The sequence below is a fragment of the Amborella trichopoda genome, chromosome 3, assembly GCF_054954075.1.
Source record: "Amborella trichopoda isolate Santa Cruz 75 chromosome 3, AtrichopodaSantaCruz75HAP2 v2.0, whole genome shotgun sequence".
Taxonomy (NCBI): domain Eukaryota; kingdom Viridiplantae; phylum Streptophyta; class Magnoliopsida; order Amborellales; family Amborellaceae; genus Amborella; species Amborella trichopoda.
The window spans coordinates 49,601,588-49,621,044 of record NC_142338.1 but is presented as its reverse complement, the minus strand read 5'-3'; positions in this window follow the sequence as shown (position 1 = coordinate 49,621,044).

The following is a 19,457-nucleotide window of genomic DNA, read 5'->3' as shown; positions in this document are numbered from 1 at the left end:
ACAGCAATATAAAACGACAATATAAAGTAAAAGTGTTCCATGAGTCAGCAGGTGCATGAGCTAGCTGACTCTCCGACGTTGAGCTAGCTGGTTCTCCAATGTCCATCTTGAGCTAGCTGACTCAACGACGTTGAGCTAGCTGGTTCTCCAATGTCCATCTTTAAGATGGATGATGTGTAAAGTGCACGGGGTCTAATTAGATATGGACGGTGCCAAAAACATCCCAAAATAGTATATTTTAAGTTCGTTATTATTATTACTGTTATTTATGATCAGCTTGGCTTAGATGATGAATTCTTAAAATTTTGGATAAAAATTCCATCTATAAGATAAATTTCAGAGGGGGACCATGTCGGTTGACACAATGAAACCTCATCCCAATATAAAATATGGTTTTCTATTGGAATTGTACATATTATATGATACTAGTTGGATTACGTGTGCTGCACGTAAAATGAAATTAAAATATCCTGTAAATAATTTCGTTCATATGCAATGGAGAGTGCATATAGAAATATAGTGGCCGATCCCGTAATTAATCACATAAATAGTATGCATTTCCTATTATATACATTTCTTTTTATTACATAATGTTCTTTTTATAAATTTTGGACATAATTTATAATTAATTGGGTCATGCATGACAACAAATAATATATATTAAATACATGAGTAACTATTTCATGAGAACACATAATGCATGATAGATATAAGGGGAACCTATATAAAAGATTTATAATGCCAATCTTCATAAATGTTAACATGAAATCTATAACATCATACACCACAACAACTTCTTTGTTATCATGGCCTTTTGGTTCTGAGCCATGACACCCGGTTTTATTGTTTACTATTTTCACTTCAAAGAAAACATCCTCTGAATAGGATCATGAACAAATTGATTCAAAGTAAGTGCTCATGAAGTATAAATAAAATAATCATATTTCTTAGAAAATACTAAGTTTCTCTGGTGTGATACGACTCCAATCTTTGTTTTAACCTTGTTCTACAATGTACATGAAGTAATACAATCTAAAAATAAATATTCGAAAAATACAATCAACATCTTACTTTTAAAGATGAATGTGTTTGTCGATCTTCACAAAATGGGAATGATACCAATAAATAGAAGAAATTACAATGATTTTACCTTTAATGTGACTTTGTTATAACATGGACTTGTTAAGCTAGTCAATTGAAAATAATACCTGAAAAAATTATGCAGTAATTTTTTTAGCTCTATCTAGAAACCATAATCTATGTACCCTTGGTCATTAGTTGTTTTCTTTGTAATTCACCTAATTATCTCCTTTTGTAGAGCCCATAGCAGACAAGTAACAATTAATAGTATAATACATCTTAAAAACAATGAATCAATAACACACAAAACCATTAAAAGTATAACCATTAACAATACAAATAACCATTACTGGATGTCTAAAAATTCAATAAAAGCAATAACGCATAAAGAACCATTAACAATAGTGGATAGTGGATATGAAAAGGTCCTATATATAGATATATGTAGGCACAATTGAGAACTAAACAAATAGAATGACTGGGTCAACTACTGGCGTTTTGTGATAATGAATTCTATAATAACCCATTAAATCAAACCAATACCCTACATTTTTCATAGGGAAATGATCCAATGCAATGGTTGTATAGTAGTATAATACAAACACACATCTAGAAAACCATATTTTTGGCATTTGTATGACCCCAAATTTTGCACACACATTCTCTTCATCCTCATAATCAATCCTATGAATAAAAAAATTCAATTTGCTTTCTAGATATGGTCAAAATTAGTACCCATCCAATAATAAATCTCGACCATCCATTTGGTGAATTTCAAGATCTAAGCCTTAACTATTCAAAATCACTTTTTTCTTTTTTAGCATTATTAATCTAATGATGATAACTCTATATAAAAACTTTGGGAATAAAAAAATGCTTCTAAGGCCTATATCTAACCATCTCAATAAAATGAACAGCTTATATTAATTGGGCTAGAATGAAAACTGTTTAGAGAATATTTTCAAAATTTTCTTTTTTGTGATTGTTCTTCAAAATGAAAAGAGTGTACATTTAAAAATTCGTGTCAAACAAAGGTCTCTAACATAATTTTTGAAAATGGTTGCATTTTATTACTATACAACAGTTGCATGAAATCATTCTCCTTTTTGGTAATATATCCCTGAGATATATGTGACACTCTCTCTCTATGACTATAGCTATGTCAGAATCGATATATATGAGTATGTTAGAATCGATATAGTTTTAATTTCCCTTGTCAAACACGTGGAGAGAGACCTTAGGTAGTTGTAGCGTGAAGAATTATTGAGAATATGTTGCAAGTTGATAATGTTGCTTCAGAGAGAGAGAGAGGGACCAGTTGTAGCATAAGGAAGAGTTACTGAGATTTGATAATCTTGCTTGGCTTGGGTGTTCGATCAGAGGCATTATGCGCACAAAACGTCAATTATAAGTTGATTATGTTGCTTGGATTTGTGATCAACATGCGTATTCGAGAGTATGTTAAGCAATTTGCGGCTGATATGTCAGAGCCAGATAAGGTATCAATGGCCTACAAACATGGGGCATGGACAAAGTTAAACAGACCAGGAGTCACTTGTCTTGGCCTAAGTGCCGATCGACTAGTAGATTACAAGTTCAGCTACTTCAATTTGTTTTCATGTTTTTATATGTTGGTAGTTACATTTACAGATATGCACAAGAAATATTTTGTACAAATATGTTGGAAATTTGTTGGGTGAAATGGGGCAGCAAAAAGTACACAATTTGCAAAAATGAAAGCTTGAACTCTTCTTATTTTCAGGGCACGCTGAAACGCTATCTCAAGACGATATTTGCCTCCCTTTGATAAATTATTTGTTGTGCATAAGAAGGGCAATTTGTCCTCGGGATATAAGAAAATAGAGAGGCTGTTTTCAATGTTTCTAAGCTCTATGCACCCAAGCTTGAAACCCACACGATAGATACCAGGGTCTTGATAGTTTAGAAAGTCTTGACTCTTCCCCCAGGCTTATAAGAACCACGTAGCCCCCTCTCTCTCTCTTATGGTTTAGGAGACACTCTCCTTTCTCTCTTCTCTATACATAAAAATTTAGGAAAAAAATAAAAAGGTAAATCAATGGGGATTTGGGCCCCTACTCTATAGTGATAATGAATTTGGGTCTTCCCTAGCGGGGATTTGGGCCTCGGTGGTAGGGGCCTACCGAGTAGGAATCTTAAAAACCTTCAAATTGATCATCTCAACCTCAAGATGTATGGATATAAAGAAAACAAGAATTTAAAGTCTTACAAATATTACATATTGTAACAATTTTATCTCGGTGGTCTATTTTCAAGATTTTTAGGTGTTTAGAGATCTGCTCGATCTGCACAGTTTATGAAATTTTGAATTTCATAATTAGAATTGAACATGGATTTCAAGGTAGTGCAAGGTTTCTAACACAAGAACTGAATTTTTTGACAAAATTTAGTAGCACGCTTTACTTGTATAGTATAAGGTGGGCACCTTATTCGAACCTCACCTAACAATAAAAATCATTGAATTGTATTTCTAACTCATTTATTAGTGATTATTTAATGAAGGGTTATGTTAGGGTGCTCACATTATGGAGTAATTTATCATTGTACTGAATAAATTTTAGACACTTTTACCCTTGTTTTGTACATGAAGCATTTTTTTTAATAAGGATATTTTTTGTAATTAGGAGGGGTGTGACGTCTATTTTTTTTAATAACGGTATTTTTGGTAATTAGGAGGCGTATGACGTTTTAAAGCATTTTTTTTAATAAGGGTATTTTTGATAATTAGGAGGAGTGTGATGTCATCCACATGGGTATAACATTACCCACCTCATATGGATGAGGTCATACCCATCCTAATGGCCAAAAATATCCTTACTAAAAAAACGCTCTATATACAAAACAAGAGTATATAAGTGTTCAAATTTGTTGAGTATAATGATAAATTACTCTATAGTGCGAGCACCGTAACATAGCCCTTTAATAAAACTTTGATTTTTTTTAGGAATTGTATATTGTGATACCATTTACCTTTGATACAACGATGTCACTATTTGATAGCTTGGATGTGTCACAAAGTTCGAGAAAAATTATTTTGTACTTTGAGCTTGGTCAATGCTATAAATGTAGCCACCCAATTTCACATGCAATAGTCAAGATTAATTGTGACCGCCTTGTATCAAAGATAAATGATCTCTAATACTTTTCTATTTTTTTATAACAATATTTATGAAGGGCCGTTGGGCTCAGAAACTTGCCTCTACAAGGGCCAAAACCGAGTTACTCGGCCCATTTTTTTATAACAATACGTATGAAGGGTCAACTCAGAAACTTGCCTCGGGGCCAAAACCGAGTTACTTGGCCAAGTGGACATATATGAGTCTTTCGGACCATGGATGGGTGCGAGCTGGTGCATTGTTATGTTATTTGATAACCTGTCAATCATTTTCATAAACCTACTTGTTGTATTCTCCCTTTTCTTTGAGACCACTTTTAGTGGATTGTCAAAGTTCTTGCAGCTACCCATTACTATTAACCCGAAAGGCCCTATGTTACATTGTTTTGTGGGAATTCCCATATTTACTCGACTTTTATAGCTTTATAAGCTAAACAATGTCGTTCGTCATGGGCCAGTTTCTTGTTTGTTTTCTAACAAAAACAATAATAATAATAATAATAATTTGGATAAATAAGAGAGAGTTTTATAAGTTTTTTTTGAAAATTTTATCATTAGATTTGAACAACAGAATTTTAAGAGCAGATGGAAATGACTTTTAATTGAATTTTAGATAACAAATGAGAGAGTCCTTGGGCTTTGGGCTAGACATGGTTTTAAAACTGGCGGAGTTACTCTGACTCCACACCTTGTAGAGCCGAGTTCCATAAAAATAACATTACATGTTTTATTAAAAGAAAAAGTTCAGATAGGGCGTCAAATTTGTAGCATAGATGTCTGTGTAATTGTTTCAATGTAATAATTGTATTTGCGGTTGTTGTTATGAACATTGTCTTATAATTGGTATCTCTATTTTGGAATTGAATGGTAGAGAAGTGTTGGTGCAAGCAAGAGTAAGAGTAGGTTCTTGGCCTTTAATTGAGTTGTAATTGTGTTTTATCTTATATCTTAAGGACTATATATGCTGCTGTTTGGTAAGTAATTGGTATGTAAGTAGACTTGCTTGGTGCTATAATGAATTTTTTTAAAAGTTAGACACCACACCGGCCAAGGCCTACCAGCGTTTGAATGACACCTTGACCCTTGCCGCCCCTCTTTCATTCATATTTTTCAGTCATTTTTCTTGTGTTGGAGTCCATTAAATTTTAAGTAATGCATTAAACATGACCTTCATGTTTTCGGTACCCATTAAGTCTTCACTTTTGCTGTGTGATTCTTCACATGTATCGTGTGTTTGGATGTTGATAAGGTCCCGTGTTGGTTGGTAGTAAAAAAACGATTAAACATACCTACCAAAGAAAAAATAGGTTTGAAGTTTGATCTTTGAATATGATTGAGATACCTACCAAAGAAAAAATAGGTTTGAAGTTTGATCTTTGAATATGATTGGGTAATTCCATTTGTAATAATGATTGGGTTCTAGATATGAATTATATATATGTAATAATAATTGGGTTCTAGATAGGAATTATATAAATGTAAAAATCATTTAGTTCTTAGTTTTTATTAAAGAATAGACAGACGAGCATATTGAAGTTATCTATTTCAATATTATGTTTTCTATCATCATGTGTGCAAACAAACGTTTGATGCTTCCTCACGATGTATATGTGTATGTACTTTCAGCGAGTGATGCGTACAAAGCATCAGTTGAGTATTGTCCTTGTGAATCAAATTGGTAAGGTTTGTATCCTAATCTTAGATGAATATATATATATATATATATATATATATATATATATATATATATATATATATATATATATATATATTCACCTCTTTTTTTTGGCAAAAGTTAACTTACAGGTGGTATTTATTACAATAAGATAAATTTCAAAATAAAACAACATAACAATAAAATCAAGATCTTAACAATTTGATACCATTGAAACAACTATGCACTATACTTGATAATAAAAGATAAGATTGCAAGAAACAAAAGGAAGAGTGATGCCATTGAAACAACTATGCACTATGCTTGATAATAAAAGATAAGATTACAAGAAACAAAAAGAAGAGTGCCGAAGATTACCTTCGGCGGGCTTATTACACCCCATAACGAGTCACTCCCATCCGATGGCGCGAGATCAATGATCAACCTTCAATCTCAACCTGGAAAGCAAGTTTAGTCCAAACCACACTAATAGAACATGAACCCCTTTGATCACAAATTCAAACCCTAAGTGAATTCTCTTAACAACTTAGTTTGAGAGAGCTACATTATCTTTTTGATAAACCCTAAAACCCTTAGCAATAAATTCATAATTGAGAGATAAGAGAGAGAAGAACTCTATAACGTAAACCCTTAGGCTCTTTCACAATGTAGGAGAGAGAGATCAAATATAAGGTGTAGAGATTTTTAGGTAAAGACAATCCGATTTTATAGGCTTTTAATATGATTAGGGTTTCTTAAAGTTTTTCTTAGCTTGCCTCTTGTGAGACTGAATATGAACCATTGATCTTGGGTGACTTGTGGGGTGAGAGATTTGAGTCATCCATTTCATAGATGGGTCATCAACATTATGGAAGGTGCATGAATCATTATCCCGTTTCCTAAACTATTTTCCTATCAATAAAAATTAAATAAATTAAATCTAATCAAAATTCCACAAATTCTTTGTGGATATATCAAGTCAATATTTAGTCAATATCTTCCAACCATATGACCACATGCCATATCACCAAAAACTAGGAAAGAGAATAAGGGTGGGGCGTGTCACCCAAGGGAGGCACTCATGGGCCCAACTTTTTTAGAATTATGGTGAGCCCATGTACATGATATTTTTATATATTTAAAATTAATAAAAAGATTTTGGAATATTATTTCAATATTTAAATTATTCTAAAATCAATATCTTTAAGTTTATAAATCTAAAAATTATAAATAAAATATCCAGGGGTTCATAAAAATTCAAATAATAATCTTAAAATAAGTTTCATCATAAAACAAACATAATTAAATTAATTTGATCGGAAAATGACCCATATTGTTTAGGAATCAACAATCATGGGGCACTCCACCTTCAATTGTGGACTACAGACTATACTTGCTTTATCAGACTGACCCAACGTTTCTCATGACCCACAGTCCAAGCAGGGGCTCATTAGCGGGTCACCAAAGTCCTGTCGATGAGCCAAGGGGTCGCAATCCCAGTCTGTGGATTTCAGGTCCTCCCCTAAAGACGAGTCAAGGTCACCTAGACCTAATGCGACTACAGCTCTTATGGTGCATAAGGGTATCTCTCATATACATACGCTTCACCTTAAAAGGTGGATTTTTGGCTTTTTCGAACGGTCTATCGATATGCATGTCGTGTGATGGTACATGGATGAAGCTTTGGCCCCTATCTCTGTAGGCCACCATCACACATAAGGGTCACACAGTCCTTCGACTCACTCATCCAGGCATATTCTCCGCCCTCATCAAAGGCTAACCCATTAGAACCTTTATCGGTTGGTTCTTTATGCCCAAGTAACATGAGTTTTTCCCAATCGACTGGCCTAGATCATCAAACACAATCCGGTATCAGCAAACATTGTTTGTATAGTATTATGGTCTACGAGATACCACACTCACACTGAGTTCATGCTCCACTATCTCATTTCATTTTACAACAAGCGCTCATAAGGCCTTTAAAGGCCACATAAACCCAACATATCAAAGAATCTCATCTTCGCATATGTGGAAAATCAGCCTTTGTAAGTGTCCGTCTCCATGTTAGTGAAAACAGCCTTCTAGTGGTTCCCTTCCATATGCTAGTGAAAACTTACTTATAGGCCTGGTACTTCCATGTGTTGTGTGAATCACAAAATGATAAAAAATGCTATTTAGCTTAAGCCTGCAACAACTGTCCCACCAGTGGTTATCTTGTGTATATTGTTATGGTTTGCTTCTTGTAAACAACTGTATTTTCTTCATTATAACACTATAGTCGACTCTTCACTATTGGTGCTCGTTGCAAGCAACTACCATGATGGCTGCTCCTGGTAAGAATTTACAATATATTCCAATAAATATATCCTATATTTCCATGTAATCAGATGCGTAATTATCCTTTACAATTATCAGTGATTCTTTCTCTTTTTATGAATAAATGGTTAATAACTTTTATTGCAAACGATTTCCTTCGTTTTCGCTCTATTGAATGTATACATTTGGCATCTCTGGAATTTCACAGAGTCCCTCACCTCTCTCTCTGTCTCGGATGTAAGTTCAGTTTTTCTTGTTTCCCCTCTCTCACTCTTTCTAAGTATTACCTTATTTTCTGTACAAAAGCTTACTTTGTCGATTTTCTATTTGCTTCGATGTTTAGTTGTTACGTTTCCATGGGATCATGCATGCTAAACTCTGTACATTGCCTTCTATTAGTTCTTGGAATTTCTATGCTCCCTCTTGTTTTATTGATCAATTGGTTTCTATCCATAGAGATCATCATGTTTAACCATTGTTTCACAAAGACTTTTCTTTACTTCTCTTTTTCATTCCGGCTTATCTCTCTCTAGAAAAGACTACTTTATTGGCTTTTTTTCTTCAATGGCGTATTGTCTCAGCATGAAATTAGAGAACACTGCAAGTTTTCTCTTGATTAAACACCTTCTTATCAGTTGATAAACTGAGGCTTTTTAGCTTTATTATACACCTTTTAAACATTAGTAATTTGCCTTTTGGTTGTCATTCCCCGTTGTCTTTGTTTTCACTTCAATGCATCATATCTGAATTCTGAACCACTAGGACATCAACCATACGTTCCCCTATCGTATAAAAGATTATGACTTTCAAAATTTATTCTCTATATATAAATCCTAATTTCATTCTCTCCCACCCTACTCATTGAATAGGGCATTCATAATTTTGAATAATTGTGTATAAAATTAATGGGTTTTGATTCAGTCATCTTAATCTGCCAAAAAAACTATTATTCGTGCAGATATGTAACTTCTTTACCAACAACAAGAAAGCACATTCTTGGTTTTTGTTTCTAATATTTGGAGCAGTTTATCGTTCTTTAAAATCCTCTCTATTTTTGAACTGGTTTACCTTGAACAAAAATTACTTATATTTAAATCCTCTCCATCTTTATTCTCACGTTGTTGTTGGTTTTGGATATCCCAACTGTCGCCAACTTCTTATCATACTTCTTATTCTGTTCTTGTTGGCTTTGGATTGGGAATTTTGTTGACAAATATTGTTGGTTTTGGATTGGGAATTTTGATGACATTTAGCTTCTTGTTTTTGTTTGAAATATTATAGAGGAAAGAAGTTTTTATTGGATTAGAATACGGTTTGGTGATATTTAGCTTTTCGTTTTTGTTAAAAAATATTGTAGAGGAGAGAAGTTTTTTATTAGATTGGAATACTTTTAGTTAAATTGATTGGCTACAAAGATTCATTGGAATAAGGTGAAATTATTTTAAATGGATCCTATGGAGGTGTTGATTGAAAATAGTCTTAATTTTGTTTTGGAAGTTTTTCTGATTTATTATTATTATTATTATTATTTATTGTTTTATATATAGGGAGTAGACGCAACATTGTTGATGGAGATACATATTTTGTGTTTTCTAATGCTGGAGCCTTTAAATTTGGATCAATGGCTGGGATTGTTCATGTCACAATGTCACACTAAAACACTATTTTATTTTTACTTTTTTTTTTTTGAATTGAGTGCTAAGATTACTCATATCATAATATCATGCCAACAAACTATTTGATTTTTTAAAATTTTTTTCTGTAAAACCTTTTGGCTGAAATTTTAGGTGTCCCATCTCCTTAGGCACACCTAGAAAAAAATCATAAAAATAAATAACCAAAATGACCATAAAAGTTTTAAGGATATTCTGGTAATTTTTATAATAGAAAATTTTTATTTTTAAATTTTTTTTATCATATGCACCTTTATCAGATGTATGCATGCCCCAAATTTCGCTTCAAAATGATTTATTTAAGAAAGATCAAAAATAAAACACTTTGATCTAATGGCAGAGATCGAGGGTCATATAAACTATATACGTGGATGATCGGGAGTCATTCACCAAGCTCAAAATTCAAAAGAAGTTTCCTCGTATTTTGTGAGATATCCAAGCTATTAGATTTCATATCGGATGGTTAAAAATAATTGTGACCTCCTCGTACTAAAGGCAAATAGTTTCATTATCAAGGCTGATCTTATAGTCATGATTGTATTTCATATTTTAATTTTAATTTTAATTTTTTTTTTACAAATTCAAATATATTAAAATTTGGAGCGCCTACTCTTCTCATCAAGGTGCACCAAATAAAAAAATTAAAACAATTATTCATAAACACTATATTGATCAAAATAACCCTGTAATTTTTAAAGGGTATTTTGATCAATTTATTTTTAAAACATTTTTATTTGTTCACTAATTTTTTAAGAGTAGATTCTCAAAATTTCAAGTGAATTGCATTTATTAAAAAATCAAATGTAAATACGAAATACAATTATGACAATTGGATTGGCCCAAATTCAGTATAGATCATTGGGCATTTACTGTAGCTGTTAGCGAGCGGGCTAACACCATACTCTACCTATATATAATGAATCATCATTATTTTAGCTTTTTTCCAATTAATTGGAGTCGACTACATGAATCTTAGTTCTTCATTTTGCTCTATTAAAGACAATACTTTAGTGAGGCCATAAGTCCCCATATATTTTCAAACTACTTCTAATCACGTTCTTTTCGGCCTACCCCTTGCCTTTTTCAGTTCTTTCACTTGAACTAATTTGTACCTCTTAACAGGTGCTGCATTTAGTTAGTGTCACATATGGCCAGCCCACTTAAATCTACTCTCTCTCATTTTATCTCTTATTGGTACCACGCCTAAATTCTCTAGAATTGATTAATTGCGAATTCTATCCCTTCTTGTCTTGTCACGCATCCATCTCAACATCCTCATCTCTATTATACTCATTCTATGGGTATGTTGTTTTTTGTCTGCTCAACATTCCGCCCTATAGAGCAAAGCTGGTCTCACCGATATCCCATAGAACTTGCCCTTCATCCTCAGTGGTATGCAGTGATTATATAAAATTATAGTTGCACATCTCTACTTTGCCCACCCAGTTTTATTTCTGTGTGTGATATCTTCATCGATCTCTCAATTTTTCTAGATTATCAATCCAATATATCGAAAGTGCGGTCTTTTTTGTTACTTCCTGAACGTCAATGTTAACTGTCTCTTCTCCTCTACTCCTATTATTACTAAATTTACACTCCATATACTATGTCTTAGTCCAACTACTTTTAAAACCTTTGGATTTTAGAGCATTCCTCCAAAGTTCTAATTTTGTGTTGATGCCGTTTCGGGTCTTATCAATCAAAACTATGTCGTTTGTGAACAACATGTACCACGCTACCTCATCCTGAAAGGTATCTAGTTAAGTTGTTCATAACTAAAACAAAGAGATATGGGCTCAATGCTAACCTTTGATGTAGCCTTATTGTCACTGAAAACTCACTTCCACTAGTTATTCGTACACAAGTAATGAATAAATTTTAAAAAAAATCGTAATAATGGTTCTTGAGAGCTTAATTACTTTAGATTTATAATTTAACTAAGAATGTATTATTTTGAGAAATTTATCAATTAATATAGAATATGTTGAAGTTTATAAGTATTTTGAATTACAAATAGAGTTAATAGGGTAAAAGGGTAAACTTGGAGGTGCAAACCATGTTTTATTAAAAAATTGAATTTCCTTTAAAAATATTATATTATATTATATTACAATACAATATATACTCTCTAATTTATTTCATATTACTATATAGAATACTTTATACAATATGTATAATTTATTTTAAGCTACTATATGATATGGTTCTTAATATAATGGGAAATGATCTAATGCAATAGTTGTATCGTAGTATAATGCAACCACATCTCTACAAAACTATATTTTTGGCATTTGTATGACCCCAAATTTTGCACACACATTCTTTTTATCCTCATAATCAATCCTACAAAAAACAAAATTCAACTTGCACCTTAGATATGGTCAAAATTAGTACCCATCCAACAATGAATCTCGACCGTCCATTTGGTGAATTCAAGATCTAGGCCTTAACAAATTCAAAATCATTTTTTTTCCTTTTTAGCATTATTAATCTAATGATGATAACGCTAAATAAAAATTTTGGGAATAAAAAAATCCTTCTGAGGCTTACATCTAACCATCTCAATAAAATGGATGGCTTATATTAATTGGGCTAGAATGAAAACTTTCTAGAGCATTTTTTCACAATTTTCTTTTTTGTGATTTTTGTTTAGAATGAAAAGAGTGTACATTTAAAAGTTTGTGTCAAACAAATACAAGTGCTTAATATAATATAATTTTGTAAAACATATTAGGCTGTAGCATAATATCATATAATTTGTATAACATATTGTTACCATATTATACAATATAATAGTATATATATATATATATATATATATATATATATATATATATATATATATATATATATATATATATATATATATATATATATATATATATATATATATATATGTAGTACATGAAGGCTGTATCCTTCTCACTCATTAAATGTCAAATTGGATGGCTTGGTGTGAATCACAAAATCCAGGAATTTTTTTTTAGAACTGTGTCTATTCAATGATACTCTTACAACCAGCCATTTTCAAATTTAAAGGACAAAGATGATTGTGACCTCCATGTACAAAACATAAATGGGGTTCTGAAAAAAATTTAAAAGAAAAAAAATTATTATTTATAATATAAAAAAATATTACATAATATAATATATAATATATTTATTATATTATCATGTATTATGTTAAATTAAAGAAGAAGAAAAAAATGGCAATAAATCATGAACTACTCTACCACGAAAAAAAAAAATCACAATGTGTTCCCGCAACTTCAAGCAAAAATCAAACTATGTACTCTTTAGGATTGTCAATTTTAAGGATGTCAACTGATATTAGAAATTATATTTCGTTCTATAAAATATCTTACTGGTTTCATATTTTCATGGAAAGCGACTATATTTCAAGATATTTTGATAGATGAATTATTGTATAGCAAGTTAAATTCTGGAAACCTAAAATACGATCAGAATATTTTTAGAAATCAAGCAATATTATTAATCAACAAGCAAAATTAAATTTAAATCATAGAACCTCTTAATGGGTGTTATATTTAAGAAGACAAATGTACAATGTGAACCCTTTAGGACCAGGCATTGCTATATTTTCATTATTACAGTCCACACCTTTTTAAGTAGAAAGCCACGTACCCGACACCCTTACAAGGAGCCCACTTGATTACTTTGATCACAAACCAGTGAGAACCGCATCATATCATTATGCAATCCAATTACCAAACCGCCTGAATAACTCATAAGAAAATGTCCTATTTTTCTTTAAATGTAATTTAGAGGTAAATAAGTAAGGGAGAGCTTTCTAAGTTCCCCCTAGAACATAGAAGTTCTACCCTCCCCCTACCATCCAGCCGTATTTTTTTATCAAGAGAGCTACTCATTGTTTGATCTTAGATCCGACGTCTCAAAGTATTTTATTTTTAGTTTTTTTAATACAAATTTTTTGAATATGAAATTTGGTATGTGCCATCTTCTCATTAATACGCAACTATACAAAATATTAACAATAATTTTTTGATAAAAATTAATTATCAAAATAACTCTTAAAATTTTGAAAGAAATTTTGATCATTTTATTTTATTGAAAATATATATTTTTTATATTTTTTGTTAGTACAAGTTTAATAGAGAAATGGACTTCCAAAATTTGGTGTCAAAATAGTTTATAGAAAAAAAAATAAAAATAAAATAGCATAGAGACGTGACATTGTGATGGGGCCAATCTTAACCCTCCATTAAAAAATAGAGGTTTGAATAAGAGGGAGGATAGAACTTCTATGCTGTAGTAAGAACATAGAAAGCTTTCCCAATAAGTAATAGGAATGAGTATTGGTACTTTGATCACATATATCGAAACCTCATTTTAGTAGGCTGATCTTTATTGTTCAATATATTACTCACTGAAGAGGCACTTCCTCTCCAAATGCAAAAATTTAGAGAGTTTCGAAAAATAAAATAAAACATAGCATAAAAAAGCATTAAAAAAATAACAATCCATATTGAATAGAGACCTCACATTTCTTTGAGAAAATGTGATTAATATATATATATATATATATATATATATATATATATTGATATTACATATACGGCTTAGAGAAAACAATACTTTGTAACTAAAATTTTCAGATCCTCTTAAAATTGACCAGATGAGTATTTCTTAGAAAAATTAGGAATTACATATACGGCTTAGAGAAAACAATACTTTGTAACTAAAATTTTCAGATCCACTTAAAATTGACCAGATGAGTATTTCTTAGAAAAATTAGGCCAGTCAAATCTAATTCTTTAGTTACTCAGGCCATTTTCTCCAAAAAAATGGTCATTTGGTTATTTCTTAGGTGGACTAAAAACTTTTAGATCGAAAAAGAACTCCTAAACCAGTTTAGGGGTGAGTAAAAGAATCACCAGATAATTATTTGACAGCAAAAAAAAGGAGAAATTATGCGATCAAATATAGGAATTTAGAAACTCAAATTTTAAATTTTTTTGTTTGAAGATTTCTCCTTTGATTATTTAAAATGCATTTATAAACTTTTGACTTAGAAGATATTCCTCAGTGGATCTTTTATTTGGGGTTAAGTACAAAATGTGACCTTGCAAAAAGCATGCTATACTACTTTTAAAAGTAAAATAAAACATACCATAAAAAAGCATTAAAAAAATAACAATCCATATTGAATAGAGACCTCACATTTCTTTGAGAAAATGTGATTAATATATATATATATATATATATATATATATATATATATATGTTCATATTACATATACGGCTTAGAGAAAACAATAATTTGTAACTAAAATTTTGCAAATTTTAGTTACCTTGCAAATTTTGCAAATTTTGGGATTAAGTACAAAATGTGACCTTGCAAAAAGCATGCTCTACTACTTTTAGCCCTCAATCTAATGTTATATTATATATTAAAATTGTGTATGCCATGCTCCTATAGGAGTACAAAGTCCACTTGCTCCTTAAAATGAAAAAGTCACTAAGGAAGATTTTTTATATCTATAATCATGGGAACATTCAAGAATCTGCAAATGATTTATTAAAAATATAAGACATATTTTATATTAAATATGATTAGGTAAAATTCATGAACCAAATAAAAATTGCTAAAACTTTTCTCATTCATCAGATAATTTCTTAAGCATGAGGAAATAGAAATATCTAAAATATATATTCCCAACACATGCGATGATGTGTCTCTAATGTATATTCTCTATCATAATTTGTATTATTTAACACTCAAATTTGACCAACACTTATTTATATTTATTTTATCATAACTTCTTTGGAAAAAAATGACCATTTATCATTTACCCTTTAACATAATTAATATTGTATCTTGACAATTAGAATAGTCACCCTTATCATTAAAACGATTAATATTTTATCTTCATAAATGGGATCGAACTTTGGTATTCGCCTTTACAAAGAGTGCACTTGCTTGCGTTGACCTTCACAAACCAAATAGAATATCATCACAATCATCATATAATCAAAGTACCAAATAGTCTCAATGACTCATAAGAAAATATCTTATTTTCCTCTAAATGTAATTTAGAGGGAAATAAATAATGGAAATAAGTTTTGGTACTTCGATCACGTATATCAAAACGTCATGTTACCCACCACTAGAGAGGCACTAAACATGTATATTAGAAATACGGGTGAGGTTTGTATAAGAACTTTATACTATTGAAGTAAGGTACATCCGAAAATACTATTTCGGTGCAGCAAAACATTAAAATGATATGAAAATCTAATATTACCTCCAATTATAAAATTTAAAAATTCTAAAAATGGTGATAATCAAGCACATTTAACTTCTCCCACTTTAAAATTGGTCGTATGGTAATATAACCAGTTAGATTATTAACATTAAGAAACTATAATAATAGAATCAGTTGGAAAAGACGATATCCAAGTTCTTACTCCTATCTCTCTCTCTCTCTCTTTCTTGAAGTCCATCCTAAGAGGTAAATTACTCTTTTGTAAGACCGATTTTGGTTTTATGGAAAGGGATGTTGGGTGGTCAAAAAGTAACATTGTCCATATGATGAGTGTAGCTCTGATACGAATGTTGAGATCGATGAATAGCAAAAAATAACAATAATAGAGTTCGAAATAAATACAGTCGAGAGAACTTAAGGATGGCTCCAATAGACCATACGATAAGTAAGGGAAAGTAGACTAACATGGATTAGCTATATGCATCACATACTCAATACACACACAAGTGAGGAGGTGCTATTGATTCAAATAGAAAGCTCTAAAAGGTCAAGGTGAAAACTCAAAAGAATATGAATGGAAGTAGTGAGAAAAGATATGAGACTTATGGTCTCACTGAGGATATGAACCTTGATAGAGCATAATAGTTGAACAAAATTAATATAGCGGATCCCAAATAGTTCAAATAAGATTGATGATTATTACTCTATAGAAAATCAAATTAGATCTAATGTTATATATAAGAAAACTTTATTTTAGTAGGAGAATGAAATCAACATAATCAAGCATGTCAAGCATGTACAGTTAATAAGATGATGAATAAGATTGTTAAATGTCATTATATGCGGGTTCAAAGCCATACAATAATCAGGAGACTTAAGAGAATTCCTATCGTTCTCGAAGCTATATACTTTTATCAAATCATTTCGTGAGTAATACAAAATATTTATTATTATTAATTTTTGGTGTCATATTATCCAATCCCTATTAAAAATATAGGAAATTGTTTATATCAAATAAACTTATTTAAAAATTCCTGAATTATCAACAATTAGTATCTATGAATGCATAAAAAAATTTCTTTTCAGAACTATAGACTCAAAACATATGCGGAGCAGGTTTCGCTCACTAATACACAGTAAGACCCTTAAAGTAAGCGCTTATTTTGTCTTCTATAATACATTGTAAATAAAATAATATCATATAATATATTATAAGGTGAAAATTCACTTACCCAAAAAAATAAGGTGAAAATTGTAAGCTTACCAATGAAATTTAGGTATTTTTGGTTGGAGAGGGTGCGTCTTAAACACAATTGGGGCATTTTAATGTGTAAACGGGCTCCTTTTAACTTGCAAAAGATGTAATTTCCGGTGAGTTGAAAAGTACATATTATTTCTCTAGAGCTCAAGAGAAAGACGCACAAGTCACAACAAAAGTCTATGCAACAATATTTTTTGAGAAAAGTTTATATAGAGCCGAGGCTCTAAACAATCAAATTTGAGTTTGCCTCAAATATTTCACTAGAAGAGATTGTTTTTATGCCCAAATATTTTAAAATTGATCATCCCGACATCAAGATGCATGGACATGAGAAAAAAATGGATTGCAAGTTTTGGAAATAATGTATTTTGTAACGCATTTTTAGACCGTCAATTTTCAAGATTTTCAAGTTCTCATATATATGTCGATCTACACTATTCTTGAAGCTTTAAGCTTTATAAATAAATATGAAAATACATTTTAAGGCTATCACAAAGATTTCCAATATTGAAACCACATTTCTTGATACTATTTGAAGGTAGGCTCTAATTTGAATGTTTATACAAACCGCAAAGTAAAGTGCACCTTCAAATAGTGTTAAGAAATGTGGTTTCAATACTGAAAATCTTTGTGATAGTCTTAAAATATATTTTTATCTTTAATTATAAAATTTAAAGCTTAAAAAATAGCATAGATCGAGCCGATCTATGAAAACTTGAAAATCTTGAAAATTGGGGGTCTAAAAATACATTATTTCCAAAACTTGAAATCAATTTTTTTTCTCTTGGCCATGCATCTTGATGTCGAGATGATCAATTTGAAGATATTTGAGCATCAAAACAACCACTTTTAGTGAATTTTTTGACATGAGCTCTAATTTAATCGGGTGTGATTTTAACCTTAAACAATCTAATCAAGGCGCACCTTTAAATTTTATCATAATATATAATTTTGTTTTAAATTTTTTTTAGGATTATATCAAAATTTATTTTCATATTTAACTATAAAATTATAAACTTCAAAACATGTTAAAATTAAGTTGATCTATAAACATGTGAAATTTTGATAATGGACTATCTAGGTAATATATTGCAAGATGCGCTATTTTTGGGACTCAAATCTTCTTTTTTTTTTTTCATATTCATACATCTCGATGTTGAGATGATCAATTAGAGAGTTTTTAAACATTAAAACAACCTTTTCACATGGATTTTTGAAGTGCATCTTTACTTGTACATTTTAAGGTTGCAACTTTATATAAACTTTGGGTGTAGTCGGTACAGATGCATCCGTAGCTATAGAGGTAAGGTGCACCTTCAAATTTTATCATGGTATATAATTTTGATGTAAAATGTTCTTAGGATTATCTCAAAATCAATTTTTATGTCTAATTATAAAATTTTAAATTTAAAAAATAATTAAAATCAAGTAGATCTATAAACATATGAAACTCTTGAAAATGGACGGTGTAGATAATATGTCGTAAAATGTATTATTTCTGATACTTTTGAGGTGCATCCGTAGTTCTACGTTATAAAGTTGTATCTTTATATAAATTTTTTTTTTTATCTTTTGTTCAAAAAGGTCACAATCATTGTAGTCCCTTAAATTTTAAAATGAATGGTTGTAAGAGTGTCACTTATTAAACACAAGGAGGTCACAATCAAGTTGTCCTTTAAATTTCAAAATGAATGTGGGATCACAATCATTAATGTCCCTTAAGTTTCAAAATGGGTGGTTATAAGAGTGTCACTTACTAACAATTCCATTTTTTTTTTTGAACTTCATGACTCACTCGAAGGTATCCAATTTGACATCTAATGAGTGAAAATAGGTGTAACCTCCTTGTAAAAAAAAACGCTATTTTTATAGACGATTCCCTTTTCTAAAATGGACATATTTATTTAAGGAAATGGATTCAGAGGACTAATGGGACTTTGAGAAAAAAAAAATAGAGAATGCGAGATCCAAGTGCTTGGGAAAGCAAGTATACAAACAAATGCATGATAAATTGATCACTTGGCTCTATTCCTAAATGCTTTCTAAGTTGTTCAATTAGCTCTATTTCGAA